We start from the raw sequence: 17,314 nt of genomic DNA on the forward strand, positions 1-17,314 counted from the left end.
GAGCCGCTGCATTCTCAGCAAGTTGCGGGGCTTTCAATTCATTTTGTGGGAATCCTAGCAACAAAGAATTAAAGTAATCTATGGGTGCAAAAGCAATGCCCGAGCAATAGTTCTTAAATTGGAGATTTCCAAAAATGGTTTCGCATTTCATATATGTCGAATTTTCCAAAAAGCTGTTTTTGCCCTGTTTTTTTTTTTTTTTTTTTTAATGTGAGGATGAAATGTAAGCCCTCAAATAAAAAAACATGGGGGGAAAAAAGGGGGAATTGGATTTAGATAACAGCTATTGCCAGTCCCTGATGCAGGCATTAGGGAAAAAGCACAGGACTGCTTCTATGTACAAAGACAACAATTCATCTCTGGACAACATGATTGGAATTCACAAATCACCCCGCCCTTCAAGATCTTCTGACAAATTACAGCTAATCATTCCTCCTCTCTCATCTGCGAAACTATCCTCTACCAGACATAGAGCCTTCTCTATAGCTGGACCAACAGAATGGAACTCTATCCCAGGATACCTAAGCTCCATCAAAGATTCCAAAACATTCAAAAAAGAACTAAAAACATGGTTGTTTAGACAATCATTCACAGACTGATATGATCAATTTATATCAATATCAACCTCATCTTGAACTCTAATACTTCTTTAATAAGTTTCTTCTAAATTAAACCTTAAATTGTCTCATTCTAACATGTTATACTCTGCTGCTGCCGAGATGTTATAACTATGTTTATATTGTGTTATATTTTATAACCTGTTCATTGTATGAAGTTGTTACACTGTAAACCGGGGTGAAGGCACTCAGCTATACTTCGGTATAAAAAAGAATATAAATAAATAAATAAATAAATAAATCCAAAAGCAAAGCAGTATTGTATGAATTATCAAGAAGGCTGCCCACCCTGTAAAAATGTTGCTGGCAGTAACTTTGCTACGGGTTTGGCAGTTGCTTGGTTTTGATTGTTAGTATTACTACCCTTAACACAACGCATGCGGGTAACCTGCACGGAGCGCGTGTCTTATAAAATCCAGCGTACTTTTGTTCGCGCGCGCGCTGTTTTTGAAAATGTACCCCTAGGTGCGGTCTCACTATGGAGTGATACAGAGGCATTATCACATTCTCCATTTTTATTCACCATTCCCTCCCTAATAATTCATAATATTCTGTTGTTTTTTTGACTGCCACAGCACACTGAGCTGATTATTTCAATATATTGTCCACTATGATGCCTAGATCTTTTTCCTGGGTGGTATCTCCTAACATGAAACCTAACTACAGCATAGGTGATTTTTCCCTACATGCATCACCTTGCACTTGTCCACATTAAACTTCATCTGCTATTTGGATGCCCAGTCTTCCTGTCTCGCAAGGTCCTCCTACAATTTATCACTATCCGCTTGTGAAAGAACTATTCTGAATAATTTTGAGTCATCTGCAAATTTGATCTCCTCACTTGTCATTTCCCTTTCCAGATCATTTATAAATATATTAAAAAGCATTGGTCCAAGTACAGTTCCCTGAGACATTCTACTGTTTACCTCTCTCCACTGAGAAAACTGACCATTATTCCTGCTATTTCCTGTGTTTTAATCAGTTTGCAATTCACAAAAGTACAATGCTGCCTATCCTATGCCTTTTTAATTTTCTTTGAAGCCTCTCATGAAGGACCTTGTCAAACATCTTCTGAAAATCCAAATACACAACGTCTACTGGTTCACCTTTATCCACGTGTTTATTAACCCCTTAATAAATGTAAGGCAAGGCTTCACTTGGGTAAATCTATGCTGGCTGTGTCCCATTAAACCATGTCTATCTATATGCTCTGTAATTTTGTTCTTTAGAAAAGTTTTCATAATTTTTCCTCATCAGGCTCACCAGCCTATGGTTTCCCGGATCACCTCTGAGCCCTCTTTAAATATTGGGGTTACATTAGTCACCTTCCAGTCTTCAGGTTCAATGGAAGATTTTAATAATAGGTTACAAATTGCTAGTAATAGACCTGAAATTTAATTTTGAATTCTTTAAGAACTATGTGGTATATACCATCTGGTCTGGGCAATTTGCTATTTTTCAGTTTGTCAATCTAGCCTATACATCTTCCAGGTTCACTGATATTCGGTTTAGTTCATCTGAATCATCACCCTTGAAAACCATCTCTGGAATGGGTACCTCCCCAACATTTTCATTTGTGAACAGCAAAGAATTAATTTACTCTTTCTGTGATGGTCTTATCTTCCCTATGTGCCCCTTTAGCCCCTCGATCTTCTAACGGTTCAACTGATTTTCTCACAGGATTCCTGCTTTGGATATATTTTAAAAAGTATTTATTATGAGTTTTGCCTCTACGGCAAGCTATTTTTCAAATTCTCTCTTGGGCCTGGTTTCATCATTCTTCACAGAATGATGAATCCTTTGATAATGGGGGACGGGCCTGCGAAAGCCCGCAGCCTTCGCACCATGGCGGTGTGCTGGCTGCTGGCTTTTGCACCGAATAGTGCCACCGTGAAAGGTGGTGCAATTTGGTGCACTACTGCCGACGAAAATTTTAGTAACATTATCACCGACAGTGAAGCCACCGCTGACTCCACGAAAAGGTTCTTTTCTCATGCGATATGGCCTTATCGAGTGCATTAGGGCTTTAGAAAATAACCCCCTTAGCTTGTCTTTTTACCTTTAACTTTTTTCCTATTTTCTTCAGATGGATTCTTCTTCCAATTTTTGTAGGAAGTTTTTTTGGCTACAATAGACTCTTTCACTTTGCCATTTAACCAATCTGGCAGTCATTTGGCCTTCTTAATGCATGGAATACATCAGGCATACTTTTTAAAAATCTGCCCCTAAGGGAGTACCTATTCATGGACAGCCCTCCCACTAACGGAGCTGTAATGGATAACCCTGCCGAAAGGCTTTTATAGCAGAGCTCTGGAATAGTACGTAAGAACATAAGAACGTGCCATACTGGGTCAGAACTTTGTCAAAGTTTTGCCTTCTGAAAATCCAAATACACTACATCTACCGGTTCATCTTTATTGACATATTTATTAACTCCTTCAAAAAAGTGAATCAGATTTGTGAGGCAAGACTTGCCTTGGGTAAAGCCATGCTGACTTTGTTCCATTAAACCATGTCTTTCTATATGTTCTGTGATTTTGATATTTAGAACACTTTCCACTATTTTTCCTGGCACTGAAGTCAGGCTAACTGGTCTGTAGTTTCCCGGATTGCCCCTGGAGTCCTTTTCAAATATTGAGATTACATTAGCCACCCTCCAGTCTTCAGGTACAATGGATGATTTTAATGATAGGTTACAAATTTTTACAAATAGGTCTAAAATTTCATTTTTGAGTTCCTTCAGAACCCTGGGGTGCATACCATCCAGTCCAGGTGCTTTACTACTCTTCAGTTTGTCAATCAGGCCTACCACATTTTCTAGGTTCACCGTGATCTGGTTCAGTCCATCTGAATCATTACCCATGAAAACCTTCTCCAGTATGGGTATCTCGGATCTCCCCAACATCCTCTTCAGTAAACAGCGAAGCAAAGAAATCGTTTAATCTTTCCATGATGGTCTTATCTTCTCTAAGTGCCCCTTTAACACCTCGATCATCTAACGGTCCAACTGACTCCCTCACAGGCTTTCTGCTTTGGAGATAATTTTAAAAGTTTTTACGGTTACCCAGGTAGAGAGTCCATCAAGCTAGGTTGAGAGAACATTGTAGAAATCTCATCTTTGGTTGAGTTTCCTCACTCCGAAGGTCAGCAAATCTTCACAAGAGAGCACTGTTCTGTCAAAATGGCCCCTAACCCCTACACTCCTACCTAAACCTCACCTCGAGTAACTAGGTGGGCCTCATATAGAGGTATAAATACCTAACTACTATGAAGGCCTTATAGCTAGTCTCTCTCTCTCTCTCTCTCTCTCTCTCTCTCCTCAGTGGTTGTAGGTAGGAAATACAACAATTCTGGCACTTATCGCAAAGTGTGAAAAAGTTATTGCAGTTTGCACTAATACCTATGCGACGCTGTGCTAAGATAGCACACTTTGCGAAAAACTGCCTATTACCATAAAACACGCCCCTTTTCCTATCACATGCCATATTTAGTGCATTTTGATAAATCCAGGCCTAAGAGAGGAATGATAGAGACCGTGATATGTGATTTACCATATTTAATTGTGTCATTCAATGGAACTGTATCAGTAAAGCATTATTTTGGCCACTGCCTATATGGTCCAAGTATGGTTTGATTGGCATACAGCACACAGCAGAATGAGGGAGCTTCAGTACTACTCACTAGTCACCCTGTGCTGGAATCAGAGAGGACTCCTTTCCACTGCTAGTCCGAAGGACCTCTTCCTTGGATGGGATGAGAAGTAAAAGCTAGCCAGGTCTCTACCCCAAAGAACTTACAAATAACTTTATGTCTCCCTCTGTACCCAACTTGTACTTTAAGAAGGGGCTACCCTGGTTACCCTCAATTACTAAACTGGAGTTGACCTGGGTGACTGGTTGTTTGCCTATCCATAAGACTTTTGTTTTCTCAGTGTTCAATAATAAACCATTTTATCCCAACCATTTTTTAATAAATGAGTCACATGTATTAAATGTCAGTAATAGTATTTTCCCTCGAACTTTACTAGGTAAATAATCTGTGAATATAAAAAAACCACACATTACATTTTTCTAATTCAAATCCTAATGGTGTCATATAAATGTTGAAGTATACAGACGATAGAGATATTTGAGGTACCCCATACTCTATTTGTCGCCAGCTAGAGTGATCCAAATCCATTTGTACCCTAAGCTGTCTGGAATTCAAGCAAAACAAATTTAGCACTTTTCTGGAGATACCAAGATGTTCCAGATGAGAAACCAAAATTTTGTGTCGTACTGAGTCAAAGGCTGTGGATATTTATTTATTTATTTATTTATTTATTTAAGGATTTTTATATACCGGGGTCCGTAAGAAACATCACCTCGGTTTACATTCAAACATTAATTCAGCAAAGAGCTTTACAATATAACATAATAACTGTATGAATATAAGACTAATTATAACTTTGTAAAAAAAAAAAAAAGAAAATTAATATAAGAGTGTCTGTAGAAATATTCTGAAAGGTATATACTAGAACTCAATTTATTGATAGAAGGCTTTTTTGAATAGCCAGGTTTTTAGGTTTTGTTTAAATTTTTTGTGGCAAAGTTCCTGGCGTAATTCAGAGGGCATAGTATTCCATATTGTGGATCCAGCAATGTTGAAAGAATGTTCTTTTGTTGTCGAAAGTTTGGTCAAATTAGGCGCAGGGATCTTCAGTTTCGCTAGATGTTGGAATCTGGTAGGTCGGATTGATGTTTTGAATTGTAAATGATCATTGAACCATTGCATTTCTCTGTTGTGAACGGCTTTATGTATAAGAGTCATGGATTTATATACTACCCTTGAAGCCACAGGTAGCCAGTGCAATGACTGAAGTGCTGGAGTGATGTGCTCATGGCGTCTCGTGTCAGTGATGATGCGGGCAGCTGCATTTTGTAACATTTGCAAAGGCTGGATTGTAGTTTTAGGTAGTCCTAATAGCAATGCATTGCAGTAATCAATTTTTGATAGAATCGTTGCTTGCAAGACTGTACGGAAATCATACTGGTATAAAAGGGGTTTAATGCGTTTTAGTGTGTGTAGCTTAAAGAATCCATTTTTTAATTGTATCAGCGATGAATTTTTTGAAAGTAAGATTGTTATCAATAATAACTCCAAGGCTACGTACTTGCTGAGACATTGTAGAGATGTGTTGTGAGAGGTTGGAGTTGTTCAGTATAGTATTATTTGGGGGTGATATAATCATAAGCTCAGTTTTATTGGTGTTGATAGCTAATTGGTTGTCTGTAAGAATTGATTTAATTTCTGATAATGCTGCATTCCAAAAGCTCAGGGCATTTGTAATTGAACTGGTAATAGGAATAATAATCTGTACGTCATCCGCATATATAAAATATTGAAGACCCAGTTTAGAGAGTAGCCGGCATAGTGGTGAGAGGTAAACATTAAATAAAGTAGAGGAAAGAGAGGATCCTTGTGGGACTCCTTGAGAGAGATTTCTTGGTTTGGATTCACTTTGTCCACATTTAACACTGTAAGTTCTGTTGCTCAGAAAAGATTGGAACCATAGTAGTGCTGAGCCGGTAATGCCTATTTCAGAAAGGCGGTTTATAAGGGTGTTGTGATTTACTGTGTCGAATGCAGCTGAAATATCAAGAAGAGCGATAAGATAAGATTTTCCAGTATCAAAAGCTTTTAGTAATATCTCTGAGAGAGAAATTAAAAGTGTTTCAGTGCTGTGATACTTTCTAAACCCATATTGGGATGGGAAGAGAAGATGATGCTCATCTAGATAATCAGTTAGTTGTTTGTTGATGATTCTTTCCATTACTTTTGAAAGGAAAGGTAGGTTAGAAACTGGGCGATATATCAAACCATACCAAGATCCCAGTCTTCTCTCTCTCCATACTACTTAGCAATGTATCCATCAAAGACAACAATAATCCTTCTGTATTATTCTCTTTTCTAAAACCATACAGTTTGTCATGTAAAATTTTTTCTGAACTTATATCCTCCTCAAGCTGACCAAGGACACACTTTTCTAGAATCTTAGCTAGTGTAGGCAGATTTAACACTGGCCTATAGTTAGAAGGATCTGTCGATGATTTATTCTTATCCTTTACTATTGGTCTCATCATTGCTTTTTAAAATTGCTTTGTGATAGTACTTACTGTCAGGGACTTATTCACCAATTGATGTATTCTAGCCAATGATGGTTGAGGAGTTGCTGTGATAAAAGTAAAAAACCATGGATCTAAAAGAGATGAAGTAATGTTTAACTTTGAAATAATTTCTCTAATCTAAAATAGTTCCCTCTCTCATTGGTTCCTGAACCAATTGCTCGATGAAGCAGTTATTTATTCCATTCAGGCAATTTACCTCTCTAGCATGTCCTGATGTTACATTTACCCAGTCAATATTGGGTAATGGAAATCTCCCATTATTATTGCATTGCCAAATTGGTTAGCTTCTCTTATTTCTTTTAGCATTTCATCATCTGTCTTATCATTTTGGCCAGGTGGACATGGGATTTCTACCCATAAAGATTCTATTGTTCATTAAAGGCCGGATTTTCAAAGTGTGTGCATGTGTGTCCATGTGCGCGCAGTTCCCAGCGCACACACATGAACACTCAGATTTTATAACATGCACGTGTCGGCGTGCACATATTATAAAATAAGTTTCTCACACGTACATGTGTGCCAGATTTTAATGTCCAGGCATGCATGTACGGGCGGGTGGCCTCCTTTGCGTGCTGGGGGGGGGGGGGGGGTGGTGGTGGAGAATTTTAAAAGGCAACATTCTGCAATACGAGTAGGGCTTCCCCAGTTCCCTCCCAGTCCACTCCAATTAAGGAATGGACTGGGAAGGAACTTCCCTTTATCCCTACGTAACCTTCCTACCCTTTCCCCTTTCCCCTCTCCTCCCCAACCCCTAACCCTTTCCTAGCTACTTATGATTTTTTTTATTTCATTACTTACTGCTCCTCCAGAGCAGAAGTAACCTCTGTGTGTCGGCCGGCTGCCAGCACGCGATTCCCCGGGACAGCGGTTAATAGTGCTGTCCTGGCCCGCCCCGCTTCTCCTCACCCAGACCATGCCTCCCTGCCTGCCCCTTTTGCAAGGCCCGGCACTTCTGTGCATAACAGGGATTATGGCGTGGCCTTGTCTATTTTAAAATACGCAAGGCACACGCAATGCCCAGCCACGCCCGTAACCTCCATGTTTTATGTGCATGGCCCTTTTAAAATCTGGCCTTTAATCTCTTGCAGGATCCTTCTCCTTTTGGACTCTATGCCATCCTGACTATAAATGCCACCCCATCCCAAAATTGATCCTCTCTATCATTGTGGTATAATTTGTACCCTGGTATAGCACTGTCCCATTGATTATCCTCCTTTTACCAGATCTCTGAGATGCTAATTACGTTGTCTACTTCATTTGGTTCACAGGGATAATTTGTAATCTTGGATTTAGACATTGGACTTAGGCTGTATTCTGTCATCAATGCCTAGGTCCAGGCCTGATGCCATTGCCGAAGCCCAGGCATGACACTAGGCATCACTGCAGCTTGTCCTTCCAGTGGAGAGCATCATTTCTGGGAAATCCAAGAAGAAAGAAAACATCAGAAAGCCTGATCCTGGGTCTCTGGGCCTAGATCTGGGCCTTGGTGACACGACATGGCCTCAGGTCTAGTCCCAGGCCTTGATGATGGGGCCTGGTCTCAGGCCAGGTCACAGCATCGAGCCTGGACCTTGGTCTGGGTCTTATCAATTGGACCGTTCCTTGAGCCTTGGGACTAGGTTGGCCCCCAGCCTTAGGCCTAGGCCTTGGTGACAGGACCAGGTTATGGGCCAGGCCTCGGGCCAGGTCCTGATATCAGGCCCAGAGCTATGCCTGAATGTCAGCAATGAGACCTAGCCTTGGACTGGGTCCTGGTATCAGGCCTGGACCTCAGTGATAGGATCAAACCTTGGGCTGGGCCTTGGTGATAGGACCTATCCTTGATCCAGACCCAGTATTGGGCCTGGATCTAGGCCCAGGCCTCAATGAAGGGTTCTATTCTTGTTCCCAGCATTGGGCCCATGCCTCCACAACAGGATAGGCCTTGGTGAAGGGACTTATTATCCTCCTGGGCCATGGGCTAGGTCCAGCTCATTCCATTTTTGTTTTACATTGAAGTCAATGGGGCCTAAGGATTTTTTCCCCATTGACTTCAATCTAAAATGAAAACTGAATGGAATGAATGAACAATTATTTTTTCATTTATTATGAGCCACATGAAGGCAGGTGACCCATGAAACCAGTGGGTGAACCAAAACAAAATATTTTCTTCTCTACATCCTTAGCTCTCTCTCTCTCACACACACAGGCACACGCACACACTTTCTCTCTGTTTCACACACACTCTTTCTCATATACATACACACAAAGGCTATCAACCCCCATATACATATAGGCTCTCACACACATAAAGCCTTTCTCTCCCTCACACATACACACATGTTCACATGCTGGTTCTCTCTCCCTCACATACTCACACAGGCTCTCACATACAGCTAGGCACACAGGCTCTCACACACATACACACACACAGACTCTTACTTTCACATACACACATGCACATGCCAACAAGCTCTCAGGGTCTCCCCCTCTCTTCTGGGCAGAGGCCCTGCTTGCTGGGCCTCTATCTTGGGCTACCAGAGGATGGGGTCCTCAGCAGCCTGCCAGGCTTCTCTCTTCGGCCACTGTGTGCGATAAGTTCCATGGTGGCCTACTGAATCTCTGTGTTGAGATTCAGCTATAAGATGGGGTCTGTGGTGGACTGGCAGACTTCTCTCTTAGGTCATCACAGGGCCTCTGTCTCTCTCTCTCTCTTCAGCAGTCAAAGGTTAGTGAGACTTCTGTGGCACCCCTTGTCTCCTAGTGCCCTGGCTGAGTGCCTACCCTAGAGCTGGCCCTGAGTTGGATAAAAAGAAGCATATAATGGATAATTTAAAAAAAACCATAGCAGTATGAAATTTACCCAAGGACAGTTGGAGAAAAAAGGGAAAGGGGTGCATAATAGCTATCCTTCAATTTCCTCAGGATTATTATCATATTCAAAAAGAGATATTCAACAGATTAGGCAAATACAGGGCATGATCCCAAATGCCAATTCTGCAGATATTGCAAGAGTCATCATAAAAGAGAAAATGGTTGAGCACATGTTGGGGAAGGAAAATATCAGCATGAGCTACAAAAGGTGTCAAACAATAGAGCTAGCTGCCATTTTTAAGTGTCTCATGGATATGTTGCAGCAAGTTACATAACTTGATTTCCTATGTAAGCGTTTACATGCCAAAACATGGGCCCATGTCGGTTGGGCATTCTGTTTTGAATACAGCTTCTGTTACGGCTGTATGGAAAATTGTTTAGAGTTAAGTATTTCTCACCTTTTGGGTTATGGGTTATGGAAGAATTTGATTGGTTTGAACCAGCAGATGAATGGGAGCTTTTGTGCCTATTGTCTGACACTTTGTAGCCCATTACGAGGGAAGAGATTGTAGATTGAACCTTGGCATTTGAATTGTATCTGATGCTGTGTTCATTCTGAAATTTATTTTTGAAATCATATAACTTTTGATTAATACTTTTTGAGGAGCCTGTGTTTTATGTGATAGACATATTTGAGGATCCTGCTCATTGCTTGAGAAGTAGTGAAACATTACCCAGGGCATGACAGTAGGTTAAGAACATATGAACATAAGATATGCCATACTGGGTCAGACCAAGGGCCATCAAGCCCAGTATCCTGTTTCCAACAGTTGCCGATCCAGGTCACAAGTATTTGACTAGTACCCAAACATTATATGGATCCAATGCTACTAATTCCAGCAACAAGCAGTGGCTATTCCCTATTAATTAATAGCAGTTTATGGACTTTTCCTCCAGAACTTGTACAAACGTTTTTAAACCCAGCTATGTGAAATGTCTTAACAACATCAATGAATTCCAGAGCTTAATTATGCATTAAGTGAAAAAGAATTTTCTTTGATTCATTTTAAATGTTCTACTTGCTAACTTCATGGAGTGCCTCCTAGTCCTTATATATCTGAAAGAGTAAATAACCAATTCACATTAACCCATTGAAGTCCTTTCGTGATTTAGACTCTCGTTTTTTCTTTATCTTGTTTTGTAATGAAAAATTGTATTTATTGTTATTTGTTTTATATTAATTGATTTTATGTAATTTTTCTCTCTTTTACTTTTGTTTTCTTTAATTTCTATAATTTTTTCTTTATATATTTTATTTCCCATATTTGTACACTGTTTTGATCTATTTGTTTGTAAAGGCGGTATATAAACATTTTAAAATAAATAAATAAAATTTTGTAGACCTTTATTATATTCCCCCCCCCCCCCAGCCATCTCTTCTCCAAGCTGAACAGCCCTAACCTCTTTAGCCTTTTCTCATAGGGGAGCTGTTCCATAAGAACATAGGATATGCCATACTGGGTCAGACCAAGGGTCCATCAAGCCCAGTGTCTTATGTTCTTATGTCTGGTTGGGCCAAAGAGCTGTCCTAAAGTTAGCTGGATAAAGTTATGTGGCTGCACTGCTGATTATACCTCCAAAGTTTCTCTGGCTATCTTTGCTATCTGGACAGTGACTGAATATGGGCCTCTGACTATAATGATCTTCTGGGCTCATTACCATTAAGCCCTAGTGAACTCCTTTTAGCTACTGTAATATAGGTGGCAATTAGGGGGAGGCACCATTCATAGCACTTCCCTTTGAGAGAGCTGAGATGGCCCTCCCCCTGGTGAGTTAATATAAGAAGCTCTCTTCTGAGACTGGAGGTAGTGCTTTTGGGTTTCAAAATTAGGTGGCAGTGCAGGCGTGTTTTTCTTTGTTGGATTTTTGGCCTACTTAGGGGATCCAGGAAATCCCTGCAAAGGGATCCTGAGCAAAGTCAGGAGGCTGCACTAGCAGTCCACTAACCGGTTGGGTTTGCCTCAGGGTTGTTTTGGGGTTTTGGACATTTTCATGGTAGGAAGCCTTGTAAGATCTTTGGGTATTGCCTGGAGAGAGGATATGGGGGAACCCTTTCCCTGGGGGCCCAGGATAAAAAGATCTTCCCCTGTTTAACCTTTTTTAGGGGACTATAGGAATGGTGGTGATCCTATTCAATAAAATTCTGTTAATTTTGGGCTCCATTGTGGGGACACTGATTTTTGTTAGAAGAACCAGAGGGAAGAATTTTACTGCCCCCCTTAAGAACATAAGAATATAAGAAAATGCCATACTGGGTCAGACCAAGGGTCCATCAAGCCCAGCATCCTGTTTCCAACAGTGGCCAATCCAGGCCATAAGAACCTGGGAAGTACCCAAAAACTAAGTCTATTCCATGTAACCATTGCTAATGGCAGTGGCTATTCTCTAAGTGAACTTAATAGCAGGTAATGGACTTCTCCTCCAAGAACTTATCCAATCCTTTTTTAAACACAGCTATATTAACTGCACTAACCACATCCTCTGACAACAAATTCCAGAGTTTAATTGTGCGTTGAGTAAAAAAGAACTTTCTCTGATTAGTTTTAAATGTGCCCCATGCTAACTTCATGGAGTGCCCCCTAGTCTTTCTACTATCCGAAAGAGTAAATAACCGATTCACATCTACCCGTTCTAGACCTCTCATGATTTCAAACACCTCTATCATATCCCCCCTCAGTCGTCTCTTCTCTAAGCTGAAAAGTCCTAACCTCTTTAGTCTTTCTTCATAGGGGAGTTGTTCCATTCCCCTTATCATTTTGGTAGCCCTTCTCTGTACCTTCTCCATCGCAATTATATCTTTTTTGAGATGCGGTGACCAGAATTGTACACAGTATTCAAGGTGCGGTCTCACCATGGAGCGATATAGAGGCATTATGACATTTTCCGTTTTATTCACCATTCCCTTTCTAATAATTCCCAACATTCTGTTTGCTTTTTTGACTGCCGCAGCACACTGTACCGACGATTTCAATGTGTTATCCACTATGACACCTAGATCTCTTTCTTGGGTTGTAGCACCTAATATGGAACCCAACATTGTGCAATTATAGCATGGGTTATTTTTCCCTATATGCATCACCTTGCACTTATCCACATTAAATTCCATCTGCCATTTGGATGCCCAATTTTCCGGTCTCACAAGGTCTTCCTGCAATTTATCACAATCTGCTTGTGATTTAACTACTCTGAACAATTTTGTGTCATCTGCATATTTGATTATCTCACTCGTCGTATTTCTTTCCAGATCATTTATAAATATATTGAAAAGTAAGGGTCCCAATACAGATCCCTGAGGCACTCCACTGTCCACTCCCTTCCACTGAGAAAATTGCCCATTTAATCCTACTCTCTGTTTCCTGTCTTTTAGCCAGTTTGCAATCCACGAAAGGACATCGCCACCTATCCCATGACTTTTTACTTTTCCTAGAAGCCTCTCATGAGGAACTTTGTCAAACGCCTTCTGAAAATCCAAGTATACTATATCTACCGGTTCACCTTTATCCACATGTTTATTAACTCCTTCAAAAAAGTGAAGCAGATTTGTGAGGCAAGACTTGCCCTGGGTAAAGCCATGCTGACTTTGTTCCATTAAACCATGTCTTTCTATATGTTCTGTGATTTTGATGTTTAGAACACTTTCCACTATTTTTCCTGGCACTGAAGTCAGGCTAACCGGTCTGTAGTTTCCTGGATTGCCCCTGGAGCCCTTTTTAAATATTGGGGTTACATTTGCTATCCTCCAGTCTTCAGGAACAATGGATGATTTTAAAGATAAGTTAGAAATTTTTACTAATAGGTCTGAAATTTCATTTTTTAGTTCCTTCAGAACTCTGGGGTGTATACCATCCGGTCCAGGTGATTTACTACTCTTCAGTTTGTCAATCAGGCCTACCACATCTTCTATGTTCACCGTGATTTGATTCAGTCCATCTGAATCATTACCCATGAAAACCTTCTCCATTACGGGTACCTCCCCAACATCCTCTTCAGTAAACACCGAAGCAACTTCCCTTCCTACTTGAGGAGGAACATTGAGTGCTGCATGTTCCTGAGAGGATCCCTTTCCCTTCCATCATGGAAATCGAGATGATTAAGAGAGATAGAGAGTGTGAGAGCAGAACTTTGAGCAAGACCAATTTGAAACCTATTGAGGACACCCAACTGGAGTCTTCACCCTGAGGAAACAGGATTTGGGACTCTCTGTGCAGAGACTATATTTTTCCCTCTTTACCAGCATTGGAGGGGATTTTCCTGCCCACCTGGGATCTTCACTTACCCATAACCTGATAGAAGGAAAGACTGTAACACAATACTTCAAAACAACTTTTTCTTGTTTTTTTTTTTAATATACTTAGGCAGCACTGAACTTTTACCAGATGCAAACTCCTTTATCCTAACATAGAAATACTTTGAAAACAATTTTAACAATCATTTTGTCCTTTTTCGCAGAACCTTAAATTGAAACCAACAATGAGTCAGTTAAGTATTGTCTCTGCATTTCCCCTTGTGCTGCACTCAGACTATGTCTATACGGCAAAGTGATTTTTTTAAGAAATTGGGTTGTTTCCTCTTTTAGGCTCTTGTCTTTCCATTACCTTTGTGTGTGTCACCTGGTTTTCTCTCAGTCTTTGCTTTACTATTGAGCCCAATAATGTGTACCCAATCTGGCCAGACCTATTGTGTGATTTCTCAGATACGAGTGTGCCACACTTATCTCCAGTTTTTTGATTGCCAAAGCTCCGAATTGATGTCTCGTCTCCTGGGTGATAATTCTGGATGCAGAGGACGCCTTTGGGGCACATTTAAAACTAATCGGAGAAAGTTCTTTTTCACTCAACGCACAATTAAACTCTGGAATTTGTTGCCAGAGGATGTGGCTAGTGAAGTTAGTGTAGCTGTGTTTAAAAAAGGATTGGATAAGTTCTTGGAGGAGAAGTCCATTACCTGCTATTAATTAAGTTGACTTAGAAAATAGTCACTGCTATTATTAGCAACAGTAGCATGGAATAGACTTAGTTTTTGGGTACTTGCCAGGTCTTTATGGCCTGGATTGGCCACTGTTGGAAACAGGATGTTGGGCTTGCTAGACCCTTGGTTTGACCCAGTATGGCATGTTCTTATGTTCTTATCCCTGGTGTTCTTTTGCTGGGCATGTCACGTACAAAACCCATGAGATAGACAGTGAGTCTGTAGGAAAACCTGAACTGGATTCCTGCAAAACCTGGAGTCCTGGTACAAGGGCATTCCCAGGCCACATTAAAATGCTCAACATCCCTGGCACAAGTGATGGGGCTAGTACTGGCCATCCCATCACTTACCCTGGCCCAAACATTAATTTGCAATGTTTTCCCCAGGGGCTGCAATGGCTTGCCTCCCAGGTTTCCCCTTTCACTCATGCACACACTGTAGCAGCAGCAGGGGCTATGCCATGATCCCTTGCTGCTATCCAGTCTCCCTTTTGTGCCCCAATAGAAGATGGAACCTCTGGGACTATGGAGATCCTTATCCTCATGGTGGGGGCTTGCTGGAGAGCCTGCCTAGCTTTTATTTTATTTTATTTTAAATTTTGTTTTTTTATTTTATTTCTTTTTGTTTTTATTTTTTTCTTTCTTTCTTTATTTACTGGCCTGGCCCCTTTAAGGGGGTTGCTGAGTGATGACATCATAGTGGAGCCCACTGGCATGGCTGAAGCTCCCTGCCACTTCCCCTGCATTACTTGATGGCCCCCATGCTGATACTGAGCAGCGGCAGGGGCCTCTCATCTGCTGTAGCTGAAAGAAAAAGCCGCGGCAGCAGCAGTTCTCATTCCAGCCCCCACCCCCAGCCCCTGAGGCCTTGAAGGTACCTCAGGAGGTAGAAGAAGGTCCAGGGCCAGCATGTCCCCATAGGTGAACTAGATGGTTGACTAGGGTGCCATCCATTAGGGGGTGTCAAAGAGGAGCCATATAGGGCCGCGAGTGGAGCCTATTTCACTCACAGCCGAGAGGAGCAGAAACTCAGCAGGCCACAAGCAGAGCCTATCCTGCTCGTGGCTGAGAGAAGCAGAGACTCGGCAGGCGACGAGCAGCACCTCTGTTTGTGTGTATGTGTGAGTGAGAGGGATTGTGTGTGTACAAGAGAGCTTAGTGAGAGAGAGAGCCTGTGTAAGGGTGCCCGAGTGAACGAGACAAAGAGTCTAAGTGTCTGTATGAAAGGGGGCCTGTCTGAGTGAATGAAGCAGGGGTCGGGGCTAGAGCTGGGACCTGGACTGGGGGGGGGGGGGGGGGGGGAGGGAGTGGGCGCAAGGCAGAAGGTTCACCTTAGGGCATCTAATACCCTTGCACTGGTTCTGGGAAGGTCTCCTCATGGCTGCCGTGGGAGCGAAGGTAATGACCTATGGCTGCTTGTAGCTGATTCCTGGGTCTAACTGAGCCATGGGAAGAGGGTCAGCCTTCACGCTGCTGCAGGAGCCGGAGAAAATGTTCCCCGATCTTTCTTCTGCCTGTGCCAGGGGCCACTTACTCCAGAGGGCACTGCCAGGGGCATGGGTGCCCGCAAAGTAGCAGGTGATGACTTTGTTACTGTCCATGATAGCTTTTTTTAATATGGGCCTCAAACTAGCTATATTCCTGTGCCAACCTAGTTTCAAAGAAAAGCTCTGTGGGGAGCTTCCCTTTGAAAATGAACAGTTTTATCTCCACAGGTTCTCTCAAAATTACCCCCTAAATGTGCATACGTTTTAGATATTTTTCTCTCTAAAAAAAAGTTGCATTTAGTAATGATTTGATGTGTGATTATTGGACAATGTGGAACTATAGAAAAGTAGAAATACTAAAAGGTGAATATATATATCCTGAATGCTTTTGGTTTTCATTTGCTATTGTAAAAAGAATAATTTTGGACATAGAGCTGATGGGCTAATTTTGAGACTGTGATCCTGGCAGGGAGAGCTGAGACCCACACCAGCAGGAGAAAAGGAAGCAGCTTGCACAGTTCACGAAGGTGTGACCTGTCAGAAACCCAGCACTGCCTCTGCTAGCAAGGGTAGGGTCAGAGGAGAAAGGAATAAACAAATAACCAGTACACTGGAAGAGAGATCAGAAAGAACTTACCCAAGCAAGAAATGATTTAGACACAGCACAGGATGGAAGACCATTTCTTTCTTTTTTTTTTTTTAAAGGAAATGATTTCAACTTTGCTCTCCCTCTAACAGGGAATGACTCATATTAGGCCCTGGGTTCGCTGTTCCTCATCAGTCAGCAAAGCTCCTGCCTTCTTCACCTTTTTGTTACACTTAAACTGTTTACAAAAGTAATTATTAGCATGCATGTATGTGCAGGACTGCAGGTAACCAATTTGCTTTGAAAAATGTTTTAAAGTGTTCAAAAGCATGACTGAGGAAGAATGTCTGTCTGAGTAACAATGGAGCACTTGAAGCAAGGATTATGCAATCTGACTTTTAACAATGTATACTTAACTGAAGCTTCTCTATATAGCAGCGTGTGTCCCTTTATCCTGTCAAAGATTTCTCTGCAGTTTTTACAAAGCAAAATAGAAACTAGCTCAGGGACGGAGGGATGCAGCATGTTCACGGGCTCCCTCTAGCCACATCTTATTTCTGATTCCAGGAAAGGGAAGGAGGTGTGTGTGTGTGTGTGTGTGTGTCTCGATCTCTCTCTCACTGTAGATACATATTTA

Source organism: Rhinatrema bivittatum, chromosome 5 (genome assembly GCF_901001135.1).
Source record: "Rhinatrema bivittatum chromosome 5, aRhiBiv1.1, whole genome shotgun sequence".
NCBI classification, from domain to species: Eukaryota; Metazoa; Chordata; class Amphibia; order Gymnophiona; family Rhinatrematidae; genus Rhinatrema; species Rhinatrema bivittatum.